Raw genomic sequence first — 14,581 nt, 5'->3', positions numbered from 1 at the left:
ATTAGCTTGAATACATTTTGTTTTCAGTAACTGAGGTTTCCAACTGGCCCCTTCCAGATGCTGTTGAACTGCAGCTCTGTTCCAAACAGAAGGGATTAGGGAAATTTAACAGAAAGAAGTATGCCATAGTGGTTTGAGTCTTGGGCCAAGACTCTGGGAGACCTGGGTCCCAGCCATGGTGGGAAATTTAATAAACTAATTGGATTATTTTAAAAATTTGTGCCCATTTATTCATCCTCCCAGGAGAGAAGTGCGAACCGAAAGGAATGTATTGGGGCAAGGAATAATGGACTGAAATGGGCTTTGGTATTTCAGCTCCAGTTAATACAATGGGCACCAGCCAGGTAAACAGATATGAGGAAACATTCCCATAAATAAATCAGGTCATAACAAAAGAACACCCAGACACTCTTTTGAAAGCCACCCATGTTTGTCCCATGTGACTTCCCAGGGCTTCGTGAGGGGATTATGTTAACTAAGGTGTCGTCATCCCCTGAGGTGTGTTTATGCAACATCCCAGGGGGGTTAATGGAAATAACTCTGAAAGTAGGAATGATGACCACGTGGGCTCCCTAATTACTCTCTATGGGGTTGAGGACTATACGTTTCATCATTTTGAGGTCTGGTTTTCAACAGCAAGGTGACCATCTTTCTAGAGTACTTTAGTGGTGTTGGACTAAATGGTCCCTGGAATCCCTTCTAATACAAAAATATCTATCCTCCAGCTATAGGGAACCTACCTGTTGCTTGGCAGTCCCTCTTCTTCTTTCTGTGCCATGTGATTGAGAGAAGAGAGAGGGGAAAGACCACCCTCTCTCTTCCCCAAAGATCCTCTGTGATCAGTCACCCTGTTGCTCTTGCAGCCGACACTGACAGGGACAGAGGGGACAGCCATCCCATGTCCCCAGGTCACATGAACCCAGAAAGCATGCAATGGATGTTGGGAAATCCATAGCCAATTCTGCATGAGAACTACTGCCAGAATCCTGGTGTGGTGTTTGGTTTTCCTGAGTGATTTATCCAGGGTACAACCATATAAGCAGCTTTTCTCAAATTTAGTTGGATCAGCCTGCACGGATAGTATAGCTGCCATCTACTTAACCCTTCAGTAGGTGTGTGATTACATGTCTATTAGACCTGTATTTGCACACCAGGTTTTACAAAATGAGGTTACAGTCTAAGTGCATAATCGATCTAAAAGAAACAGCAGTGTTATGAATTTGTGCAGTGATTGTATAGGCAGTTGTTTTCCTATTTATAAAAGCCTGATGCATTTAAGTTAGACTGTTCAAAATGAGCTGTCGGACTTGAAAACACAAATGAAGACCTATCTCTTCCAGCCGGCCTACCCAGTCAATTTTAACTATGACTATTAAATCACATTCGATGTTCACTGTGTTTTGACTTTTGAGTCAGGTGTTTTAATATGTGTATGTTTTAATATATGTTTTTATGATTGCATTTTAACTATGTTTTAATTTATGATTTTATAGAGGTATTTCACTGTGTTGTGCCCTGCCTCGGGCTGAAAGGAGAGGTGAATAATAAATATTAATATTATTTTATCTCTCCCTAATCAGAGGTAAGGTTGGTCAATGGTCCCACTCCATGCTCTGGTCGAGTGGAGGTGTTCCTTAACAAGAGTTGGGGAACTGTGTGTGACAATGGCTGGGATTTAGAGGATGCCCGTGTGGTGTGCCAGGAAGTAGGCTGTGGAGAACCTCTAGGAGCAACCACTGGAGTGAGATTTGGCCAAGGGTCTGGTCCCATTTGGATGGATCAAGTGAACTGCACAGGGGAAGAGAAAGTTTTGAAGGAATGTCCCCAAGAGAAGAGCCTCAATCACACCTGTGACCACAGGAATGATGCCGGTGTGGAATGTGCAGGTAATTGTCATGAAAGAGTAACCATAGAAAGGTCAGGTGAAGACACATATTATTCCATTCTCCCTCTCAAATTCACCTTTAAAAAGACTTTTTTTTAAAATGCTCTTCTCTGTCTGAATCTTGTGTTGCATCGTTTGAAGCGACCTTTGGTTTGATCTCAGGAGAAAGGCGGGGTATCAATTCAATCAAGAAATGGTTTAATGAATAGTTGAGTTAAATCCAGTGTAAGACTATCCACCTCATCAGATGAGCCTACCCGGGTGAGATCATCCGGAGTTTCGGAGTGCGATGTCATCTGTACGTGGTTGATGTCCAACTCTGTCACTCCTTTCCACCTGCTACTAAGGAGGCTGTCGAGGTCCTGAACCGGTGCTTGGCCGCTGTGACGGTCTGGATGGGGGCGAACAAATTGAAATTGAATCCAGACAAGACAGAGGTACTCCTGGTCAGTCGTAAGGCCGAACAGGGTATAGGGTTACAGCCTGTGTTGGATGGGGTCGCACTCCCCCTGAAGACGCAGGTTCGCAGTTTGGGTGTGATCCTGGACTCATCATTGAGCCTGGAACCCCAGGTTTCGGCGGTGACCAGGGGAGCATTCGCACAGTTAATACTCGTGCACCAACTGCGCCCGTACCTTGGGAAGTCTGACTTGGCCACGGTAGTCCACGCTCTGGTTACATCCCGTTTAGACTACTGCAACGCTCTCTACGTGGGGTTGCCTTTGAAGACGGCCCGGAAGCTCCAATTAGTCCAACGCTCGGCAGCCATGATACTAACAGGAGCGGAGCGCAGGAAGCATACAACTCCTCTGCTGCACTAGCTCCACTGGCTGCCGATTTGCTACCGGGCTCAATTCAAAGTGCTGGCGTTGGCCTTTAAAGCCCTAAACGGTTCTGGCCCAACTTACCTATCCGAACGTATCTCGGCCTATCAGCCCACCAGGACCCTAAGATCTTCTGGGGGGGCCCTGCTCTCTATCCCGCCTGCTTCACAGGTGCGGCTGGCGGGGACGAGAGACAGGGCCTTTTCTGTGGTGGCCCCGCGGCTATGGAACACCCTTCCCATGGAGGTAAGATCAGCTCCTTCATTGATGGTATTCAGGAAAAGACTAAAAACGTGGATGTTCGAGCAGGCGTTCGGTTAACTCAGTGCAATAAGTGTAATGATTGAAGGACTGGCAATCTGGACGACGAAACTGGATCACGATTTTAGTCAAGAGATGAATTGGATTGTTTATTGATATATGTATTGTGGATTATGTTTTTATGCTTTTAAACTGTATACTGTTGTTTGTTATAAGTTGTTGTAAACCGCGTTGAGTCGCCGGCTAGGCTGAGAAACGGCGGTATACAAGTATAGCAAATAAAATAAAAATAAATACTTGCCCTCCATATGCTGTTTCCCCTCCACTTTCAGTATGGAGCCCATTAGATGACACACAGGCACTTCTGGCCAGGCTCTGTGCTGAAAGAAGAGAGGAAGCGGCACACACTGTCTTAGCGACAACACGGGAGTCTTCCTGTGTTGGCTTCCCAGCAATAAGGGGAAGTTGGATGGTGACGCTTCCCCCCATGGAATGAGAAGTAAGCAAATTTGCGTGATGCAATGCATGGAGTGACTGCTTCTCCACACATCTCTCTGGCAGCCCATAGATTCACCAAAATGCAAGTCTTTATGATGAGGTCATATGTAATGTGAAAATGCCAGTGTGGGAATGGCCAGTTAAAGTATTCCCAAGAGGAGGCCATTGAAAAACCTCCAATGATTCCAAATAGATACCAGGATGTCAGTATTCTTTTCTGCTCCTTCTATTCCCCCCCCCCCTTCTATTTTGGCCTAAATTCTGTAAACCCACTTTCTGTTGCACCTGGAAACGCCTATGACCGCAGCACCACAAAAGAGTTCAAAGTACAAGCGTACCGTTTTTTGTAAAAACAGATAAAATATATGAAAAACCAGGAATAAAGATATAAATTGTATAATCCAAGAAAAGGTCAGCAATTAGTGATAACCAGGCAGTAATCCAAATGCCTCATGTGAATCCCAAGGTAATATAGTCCAGGAATAGCCAGAAGGTCACAAGTATAGCACAAGTCCACAAGCAAAGGTACATTTAGTAAACCTTGAGGAAGAATAGAAAACAAGAACATAGAAAACCTCCAGGATACTTGAATGCATAACCAAGCCTTGACTTGAAACAAGAATCAGAGAACTCAGGCCTAGCTTCTCTCTTGTAATTATGTTGCCTGAACTAACTCTTAGGAAAAACAACTTGCTAATTAATAAGCAGCCATGAAATCATTTCATTTCCCACAAATTCCCTCTTCAACTTTTCCACGTAGACGCTCTGACTGGAGCTGTCTATTTTCTGCTCTAATCTGCAAACAAAGGCTTTTGTTTACCTCCATAGCTCCAGGTGTTTTTCTCAGGAGCCTTCCGTATCACTTAATTCTTCACCCAACTCCTTATCTAATGTTGCAGTTTTTGGCTCCTCTGACCTTGGAGCCTTGTACTTTCTGAGTCAGATTTTCTCCAGAGAAAACCATCGTTTCTCTGACTTGAATTTTCATCACTTTGTGCCCCAGGAAATCTAACAGGAAATTCCACAATTCTCTCTAAATCATCAGTGCACCCATCAGCCTCAGGCTCAGGCTCTACTACAACACTTCCTGTGTTCTAAGTGAAGTAGATACACCTTTTCCCTGAGTAGTAAATTATTCTTTTTTTAAAAAAAATATGTTTATTGTAGTTTTGCTGACAAACATTTAAAAACAATAGAATTCTTAGAAAGAGAAAATGGAAGATAGTGGATAGGTGTGGGAGAAGGCAGGGGTAAGCTTGGGGGTAGGGGATGGACGCATTCGGGCGTCAAGAATAGGGGGGAAGAAGGCAGGGGGATGGCGAGGGGGAAAAAAGGGGGGAGGATAAGAAACAAGGGGGGAAGTAGTGGGAGAGAAAGAAGGCAGAAAAGGGACAGATATATGACAGTTAAAAAAAAGAGATAGTTTAGAAACTGTTTCTTTTTGTTGACTTCTGCCTTTATCTTCCCTTTATCTTCACTCTGGTGCCGCATTTTTGTTTAATATTGGTCACTTCTTTTTTGGACTTTCCAAGTCTCTGATTTCTTGTTTTCATTTCTGTCACTTGTACTCACTCGGGGGTAGCAAGTCTTCATGGGTTTCGTTGTGATTCCATGTAATTTTTGAAGAGGGTCCAGTCTGTTGGGTTTATTGGCTTGCCCTCTGGGTCTTTCAGATAGTATGTTAATAGATCCATGTCCATTATTTCAGAAACCTTAGCTTCCCATTCTTCTTTGGTTGGTAGTTCCTTTAGTTTCCGTGTATTTTAGTTTCAGTTTCCATGTTTGTTCCCATTCTCTTAGGTTTATTGATAATGTTTCTGGCCCACTTGATCATACATTCCTTTATTAATTCGGTCTCAGTTGACCACTCTAGTAGTTTTGAGTAGATCTTGGTTATGATTTTCTTTCCGTTCTTTATTAGGGGTTCCCAGAAGTCTTCCTTATCTGTAAATCCTATCTTTGAGTCTTTGTTAAAGTGTTCTTTGATTTGTAAGAATTGGAACCAGGTAATGTTTTTGTGTTGAATTGTTATCTCCTCTCGTGGTTTTAGATGTATTTTCCTTTCTTTCTTCATTAGTAAGTCGCTGTATTTTGGCCATTCCGACCAGCCTAGTAGTCTCCTTTGGCTCGCTTCTAGGGGTGAGATCCAAGTCGGAGTTTTTGTGTAAAAGTGGTTCTTGTATTTCTCCCAAATCCTGATCAGTGCCGCTCTTACGAAATGGTTTTTGAAGTTCTTCTCTACTTTTGTCTTCTCATACCAGAGATAGCCGTGCCATCCAACTCGTAAGTTGAACCCTTCCAGAGCTAGAGCTAGAGCTAGAACTTTCTAACCCTTCCAGAGCTAGAACTTTCTCTCTTTTAAGCGTGATTCAATCTTTTAGCCAGGATAACCCGCACGCTTTGGGTTATCCTGCCAGTTTGAGATCTGGCAGGCCGAGACCTCTTCTTTTTTTTTTGCTGTCTATCAGGTGTTTGATTTTTATTCTGGGCCTTTTCCCTTCCCATATGAATCGTAGAATGTCCTTGTTCCATTTTTCAAATGTTTTGTTGTTTCTGATGATTGGAATAGTTTGGAACAGGTATAGGAATCTTGGCAGTATATTCATTTTGATTGTTGCAATCCTGCCTAGTAATGATAGTTTTAAACTTTTCCAGGAGGATAGATCTTTTTTGATGTCCGACCACAGTGATTCGTAGTTGTTCTTCATTAATTGAGAGTTTTTGGCTGTAATTTGGATTCCTAGGTATTTGATTTTGGATGAAGTTTTCATGTCTGTTATTTTCTCTAGTTTTTTTTTATAAAAGCAGAACTTAAAGCAGTATGTAATGAAATGAAAGTACTCAACAAGACAAAGAGAAAATAGAAGCAACACAAGAAAAAAACACAAAGCTAGAACAAATGCAGGAAAAAATAGAACAAAAAGAATTAGAAGTTCAACTAAGGTATAGAAATATCCAAGAATAACCAAAAGAAAACATAAGACAGATAATTGTGAAAATGACAGCGTCAATCCTGCAAAACGAAATAGAACAAACGGACCAGGAAATAGACAGGACCTTCAGGATCTCCACTACCTTTGCCAAAAGAAATAAAGTCCCTAGAGATGTAATGGTGCAATTTAATAGGAAAAGAACACGTGATGAAGTTCTCAAGAAGAACAGCGAGACACCAACCTTCTCCAATGGAAACAGAGTGATCATCCTAAAAGAGCACCCCATGTCCACTCTAAGCAAAAGAAGAAAATATTTTTTCTTGACGGACGAACTAAAAAAACTCCAAATTAGGTTTAGATGGGAAAAATCCGAAGGTCTAATGGTTACCTATAAAGAACAAAGATATTGGCTTACTTCCGAAGAAAAGGCACGGGATTTCTATAAGAAGTTGAAGAAAGACAACGTACAAAATACCACCAACAAACCAAATGAGACAAGAACAATGAAGAAACGCCGCCACTCCTCGCCAGACTATACCAAAGCAACAACCAGCAGAGACTCCCAGCAGCCAAACAACACCGAAGAAGGCGAAATTACCCCGGATGAGATACCTTTTAATAATAAAAATGATGATGAATGATATACAGATAGAAATAAAGTGTTTCTCAAATAATATTAACAGACTCAACTCATTGTCTAAAAGGAAAAGGTCTTTAATTACCTTAAAAGAACGAAATATGATCTAGTGATGTTACAGGAAACCCATATAAGACAGAAACATGCAAACAGGAAACCCATATAAGACAGAAACATGCATCATATTTGACAAATAAAAACTTAGGTAAAGAATCTTACTCTCTGGTAACGGAAAAAAAAGAAGGGTGGTTACATATGTAAAAGAGAATATACCAGCTGAACTCGCCTTTAAAGATCAGGAAGGCAGAATAGTGGGGGTAAAGCTAAGAATAGGAGGGTCAACAACCTTAGTTTGTAACATATATGCCCCAAACGGTCCAAAGACCAAATTCACAGAGACATTAAAGCAACTCATAGAAGAACAAAACTTTGATAATCTGATCATCTTTGGGGATTTCAACGGTGTTCTAGATATAGACGCAGACAAAAACCCCAAAAAGAAAAACAGGAAAAAAGAAGAAATCAGCACACTCCCAAAATATCTGCTAAAATTGAAAAATGAATTCGACCTACAAGATACCTGGCGAACACAACAAAAAAGGATTATACATTTTTCTCCAATAGACATCTAAGCTGGTCCAGGATCGATATGGCCTGGACCTCAAAATCTCTAACCTCCAAAATACCCCAAATAAAAATTCTGGCCAGAAACCACTCGGATCATTGCCCAATAGAAATGAAAATTAACCACAGAAATAATACAAGAAGATGGAGGCTAAATGACAACTTACTGAAAAAAGAGACAGACATTTAAAAAAACAAAGGACTGATAAAAGAATACTTTGAGAAAAACATCACACCAGATGTAAAACCAGAGATAATTTGGGACGCCTGCAAAGCGGTTATGCGAGGCCACTTTATCCAGCAAACGGCGGCCAAAAACAAACAACATCGACAAAAACTACAAGAAACACAAACAGAAATAAACAGGGAGGAAAAAAAACTTAAACAAAAACCAAACGATAGACAGGCAGCCCAAAACCTGGATGCATTGAAAAAGCAAAAACATCATTTAGAGATAGAACAAATGGCCAAAGAATTAAAATTTATCAAACAAAAAAACTTCCAAAATGCAAACAAACCGGGTCGTTGACTCGCTAGGAAGATAAGGAAAAAAAAACAAGTGAACTTTATAACCAGAATCAAAGTAGAAAACAACACACTAGTGTCGGAACAGGACATCAAAGACGAATTCTTTAAATTCTACACAAAATTGTACGGCAAAGACCAAATCAAAAAAGAAGACATCATGAACTTCCTGGGAAAACAAAAACTAGACAAAATATCAGAATACCATAGAGAAATATTAAATAAAGAGATAACCAAGGATGAGATAAAGAAAGCGATAAAGAACCTTGATGGGAGCAAGGCACCAGGGCCAGATGGCCTGACGGCAGGATTTTACAAAGTAATGAAGGAGGACATAACACCATTCCTCAAGATACTGATGAACCGTGTACTAACCGGAGAGAACATCCCGGATACCTGGAAAGAAGCCGTTATCACACTGATATACAAAGAAAATACAGATGAGACTGACGTCCGGAATTACAGACCAATATCGCTACTCAACATCGATTATAAGATTTTTGCGAATATTTTAGCAGAACGGCTCAAAGTATGGCTGAAAGAATGGATCGGAGAAGACCAAAGCAGATTCCTACCAGAGAGACACATTAAGGACAATGTGAGAACGGTCATAGATCTAATAGAATTTTACAAGACCAACCATCAAAAAGAAATAGCCTTCCTTGCGTTAGACGCGGAGAAGGCATTCGATAACTTAAATTGGGATTTTTTAAAACTCCTAATAGAGGAAGTCGACATTGATTTTCATTTCAACAATGCAATTAAGGCAATTTACGAAACACAAAACGCGAAATTATGGATAAACGGCCAACTGACGGAGAGCTTTCAAATATTAAAAGGCACAAGACAAGGGTGCCCCCTCTCGCCCTTAATCTTCATCCTTGCCATTGAGATACTAATGAGAAATATAAGGACAGACCAGGAACTATTAGGACCAAAGGTAGGTAAACAAACATACAAAATAAAAGCCTTCGCGGATGACCTAATTTGCTTCGTAGAAGAACCGAGAGACAACATCAAGAAATGGCTGAATAAAATTGAAGAGTCTGGCAATCTGGCCGGCCTCAAAATAAACAAGAAAAAAACAACGGTCTTAATGAAAAACATCTACAAATAAATTATTCTGAATTAAAACAACCCTCTAAATTACCATTTTCCAGTCACATGCATCAGCTAGATCATCTGAGCTTTCAGGGAGGGGGAGGTGGTAGCAGAGACTCAGAGGCTGAAGAGGAAGCAGGAGGTGGCCTGTGCTTGGGAAAAACATGACCTTTTGAAGTGTTCTAGAGAACTGAGCAGTTATTTCTTGTTTGTAAGGTAGGTAGTTTTTTTAAGGCTTTGTTGTTTTTTTGGTGGCTGAGGTATCAATGTGTTTGTACCTCTGCTTGAGACCTTTTGTGGTTGAGTGTTTGGAGGGTGGGGGTGCCTTGGCCAATTTCAACAGAAAGGAAGAAAACATGAAAATGAACAAAAATTGGCTACCAGTATTAAAAAATTAAAATTACAACAGCAAATAGAGAATAACACTCAAACATAGGGGAACTTCAGACAGGAAACAGTAAGAGACAGCTAATCAACCCTCAACATAATCAACCCTCAACAAAGGATTCCCCAAGGCAGTAACAAACCACACCTAAAAACTGTCAGGCCATTAAATGCGAATCAAAGTGGACAGTTGAAACATTTCCACCTAGTTCCAACAGACAAGAGTTCTTTCTCCTACCCTGGACATTCCACAGATATATAAACACAATTTTCCTAGTTTCCAACAGACCTCACAACCTCTGAGGATGTTTGTTTGCAAATGTGTATAATTGTTAACCTGTACTGTATGTACATTTTGGTTTGCCAGTTTGACTGTACCCAGGGGCGGCTCAACCCATTACGCAAAGTAAGCATTTGCAGTATAGTTGATTTTGCCCAGGGGCGCTCTTGGGGCACTCTTGGGGGAAAATAGATCTTGACACATGCGAGTTGTAGTTACTGGGATGTATAGTTCACCTACAATCAAAGAACATTCCGAACTCCACCAATGATGGAATTGAACCAAATATGGCACAGAGAACTCCCACAAGGAACAGAAAATATATATCAGTGATTGGTTGGGGGAGGGGGGTGCCAAAATACTGTTTGCTTACCATTGAAAATTACCTAGGGCCGCCTCTGACTGTACCTCTTTGGTGTGGGAGGATGAAGGACTCCATGTTTGTTATACAGTATGCTTTTAGACCTCAATGGAGGTGGTTTGTCTCTCTTCAAACTTCAGTGAGCACAGTTATACAGTTTGGATTATATCTATATGCTAAGGACATTGGACTATGGACTAGTATGCTGAATATATACAAAAAGTCGTTAGTAAAAAAAAAACAAAAAACAAAAAAAAAGAAGCCATTGAAATCCACAAGCATGTGGACAATTTCAACAGAAAGGAAGAGACCATGAAAATGAACAAAATCTGGCTACCAGTATTAAAAAACTCTAAAATTACAACAGCAAAACAGAGAGGAAACAACCAGGCACATCTTAACACCTCCCAGCAAGAGATTTTCCCAGGCTCAGGCAGGCCTTCAAATGCTAACGAAGGTGATCAGTTGAAACATTCACACCTAGCTCCAGCAGGGAAGAGCTCCTTGCCCCACCCCAGCCATTCCACAGATATATAAACCCATTGTCCTAATTCCAACAGACCTCACTACCTCTGAGGATGCTTGCCATAGATGCAGGTGAAACGTCAGGAGAAATGCCTCTAGAACATGGCTCTATAGCCCGAAAAAACCCACAAGAACCTAGTGATTCCAGCCATGAAAGCCTTCGACAATTACAGAAATGTTTGGTTTTACTGGTTTTGGGAGTAAAGCTTTTCAAGTTACTCTCCATTCAGGACGGCAAATGTTGTCTCTGTTTTCAGGAAGGGGACAAATAAGAACCCAAACAATTACCACCCAGTAAGCTTGACATCAATATCAGGAAAGTAAGCAGTGGGATGCCGCAGGGTTCTGTCCTAGGACCAGGGCTATTCAACAGATTCAAAATCCAATTATCACAAGGACAGAAAGTGAGGCAAAATTTTCTGAATCTTCTGAACAGGGGCACAGACAGCAAAACAAACACCACAACTTGTATTTATTTATTTATTTATTTATTTATTTGCTTTATTTCTATACCGCGTTTCTCAACCTATAATAGGTGACTCAATGCGGTTTACACAATATTAATTACCACAACAATAACAATTAAAACACAGCATACCCAATAACAAACACACAACCATTCATACAATGCCTCGATCGCAACCAAGATCCAGTCTCATATCCTTATACCGTTCCTATGTTCAGTTTACCGTCATTCTGTGTACAATTGCGCTGATTAGCCAAACGCTTGCTCAAAAAGCCAGGTTTTGAGCTTCTTCCTAAATGCCAGCAACGAAGGGGCCTGTCTGATGTCGCTTGGTAGGGCATTCCATAACCGAGGGGCCACCACCGAGAAGGCCCTGTCTCTCGTTCCCGCCAACCGTGCCTGTGACGCAGGTGGAACCGAGAGCAGGGCCTCCCCGGACGATCTTAATGTCCGTGTCGGTTCATAGGAGGAGATGCGTTCGGAGAGGTAGGTGGGGCCGGAACCGTTTAGGGCTTTGTAGGCTAATGCCAGCACCTTGAATTGTGCCCGGTAGGGAATTGGCAGCCAGTGGAGCTGGCTCAACAGAGGAGTGGTATGCTCCCTGAGAGCTGCTCCTGTTAGCAACCTGGCTGCCGAGCGCTGGACCATCTGGAGCTTCCGGGCAGTCTTCAAGGGCAGCCCCACGTAGAGCGCGTTGCAGTAATCTATGCGGGATGTGACCAGAGCGTGGACTACCGTGGCCAAGTCCGACTTCCCGAGGTACGGGCGCAGCTGGCGCACGAGCCGAAGCTGTGCAAATGCTCCCCTGGCCACCGCTGAGACCTGAGGCTCCAGGCTCAGCGATGAATCCAGGGTCACACCCAAGCTGCGAACCTGCGTCTTCAGGGGGAGTGTAACCCCGTCCAACACAGGCTGTAACCCTATGCCCCGTTCGGCCTTTCGACTGACCAGGAGTGCCTCTGTCTTGTCTGGATTCAACTTCAATTTGTTCACCCTCATCCAGTCCGACACAGCAGCCAAGCACCGGTTCAGGACCTGAACAGCCTCCTTAGAAGTAGGTGGAAAGGAGTGACAGAGTTGGACATCATCTGCGTACAGATAACACCGCACCCCGAAACTCCGGATGATCTCTCCCAACGGCTTCATGTAGATGTTAAACAACATGGGGGACAGTATTGAACCCTGCGGGACCCCACAAGACAAAGGTTGTGAGGACGAGCAGCTGTCCCCCATCAACACCTTCTGGGTACGATCCTCTAGGAAGGACCCGAGCCACTGTAAAACAGTGCCACCAAGGCCCATTCCCGCGAGGCGTCCCAGAAGGATACCGTGGTCGACGGTATCGAAGGCCGCTGAGAGATCCAGCAGGACCAACAGGGACACACTCCCCCTGTCGAGCTCTCTGCGGAGATCATCCACTAAGGCGACCAGGGCTGTCTCGGTACCATGTCCCGGCCTAAAGCCAGACTGTGCCGGATCCAGATAATCAGTGTCTACCAAGAATACCTGGAGTTGTGAGGCCACCACACGTTCCAGGACTTTGCTCAAAAAGGGAAGATTGGAAACAGGCCGATAGTTGACGAATTGAGTGGGGTCTAGTGATGGTTTTTTCAACAGCGGTTTTATTACAGCTTGTTTTAAGCTGGCTGGAATATTGCCTTCCCGAAGGGAGGCATTAACCACCACCTCCACCCACTCGGCCAATCCCCCTCTGGCCTCCTTTAGAAGCCAGGATGGGCAGGGGTCTAGGATGCATGTGGTAGCTCTCATTCCTCCAAGTATCTTGTCCACATCCTCGGGTTTCACCAATTGAAATGAATCCATCAAAATCGGACAAGCAGATGCTCGTGTTACATCCTCAGAGACTGCCGTTAACGTGGTATCCAGGCCAGAGCGGATCAAAGCGACTTTGTCCGCAAAGAACCGAGCAAATGCTTCACAGCGGGCCGTCGAGTTGTCAGGGTTCCCATCCGGAGTGGTGGGGTTCAATAGCCCTCTGACAACTCGAAACAACTCCGCCGGACGGTTCTTTGCGGACGCAATATTGGCCGCAAAGAAAGCTTTCTTTGCCGCCTTTATTGCCACGGCATATGCCCTTAATAGGGCAACAAACCGTGTTTGATTTAACTCGCTCGGGTCCGAACGCCACACGCGCTCTAGTCTCCTCTTCCTTCGCTTCATCGCTGCCAGCTCCTCGTTGAACCAAGGTGCTGGTTTAGCTCGGCTACTTGAGAGGGGACGTTCCGGAGCAATCGTGTTTATGGCCCTAGTCATCTCCCCATTCCAGAGAGACACCAGGGCTTCAACAGAATCACCAACCGAGGTGGCAGGAAAGTCCCCAAGAGCCGTCAGGAATCCATTCGGATCCATAAGCCTCCTGGGGCGGACCATCTTAATGGGTCCCCCACCTCTGCAGAGGTTGGAAGGTGTGGTGAGTCTAAATCTGACCAGATAGTGGTCGGTCCATGGCAACGGAGAGGTGGATAACTCCTCAACACCGCCACCTTGCTCCCATCCCTGACAGAAAACCAAATCTAATGTGTGTCCCGCACAGTGGGTGGGGCCAGATACTTGTTGGGACAGCCCCATGGTTGCCATGGATGACATGAAGTCCTGAGCCGCTCCTCCTAGGGCAGTCTCGGCATGTACATTGAAGTCCCCCAGCACAAGAAGCCGTTGAGACTCCAATGCCAGGCTCGAGACCACCCCCGCTAGCTCAGGTAGGGAGACCGTAGTGCAGCGAGGTGGGCGGTACACTAACAGAATCCCTATTCTGTCCCGGTCGCCCACCCTCAGGTGGACACACTCGAAATTGGTTGACTGTGGAATGGGGCCTCTGGTCAGAGGGATAGAATTTTTATAGACCACCGCAACTCCGCCTCCCCGCCCTCCAGGTCTCGACTGGTGCTGTACAGAGAATCCTGGCGGACAAAGCTGGGTCAAATTAACTCCTCCAGCTTCATCCAGCCAGGTCTCTGTAATGCACGCCAGATCTGCCCGTTCCTCCAAGATTAGATCTTGGATGAAAGATGTTTTGCCATTGACAGATCTGGCGTTCAGCAGCACCATATTAACCCTTCCCCAATGCTATCTGAAGAGATACACTACACACACACACACACACCTGGATCTAGACTTGAAATATGTATGTATTCTGACTTACATACAAATTCAGCTTAAAAACAAACCTACAAAACCAATCTTGTTCATAAAGTGGACACTGCCTGTAGTATCTAGATCGAGTGAAGTCATGGTGTGTTCAGTTCTGGTCACCACA

This window comes from Anolis sagrei, chromosome 2 (genome assembly GCF_037176765.1).
Source record: "Anolis sagrei isolate rAnoSag1 chromosome 2, rAnoSag1.mat, whole genome shotgun sequence".
NCBI classification, from domain to species: domain Eukaryota; kingdom Metazoa; phylum Chordata; class Lepidosauria; order Squamata; family Dactyloidae; genus Anolis; species Anolis sagrei.
This window is presented reverse-complemented; position numbering follows the sequence as displayed.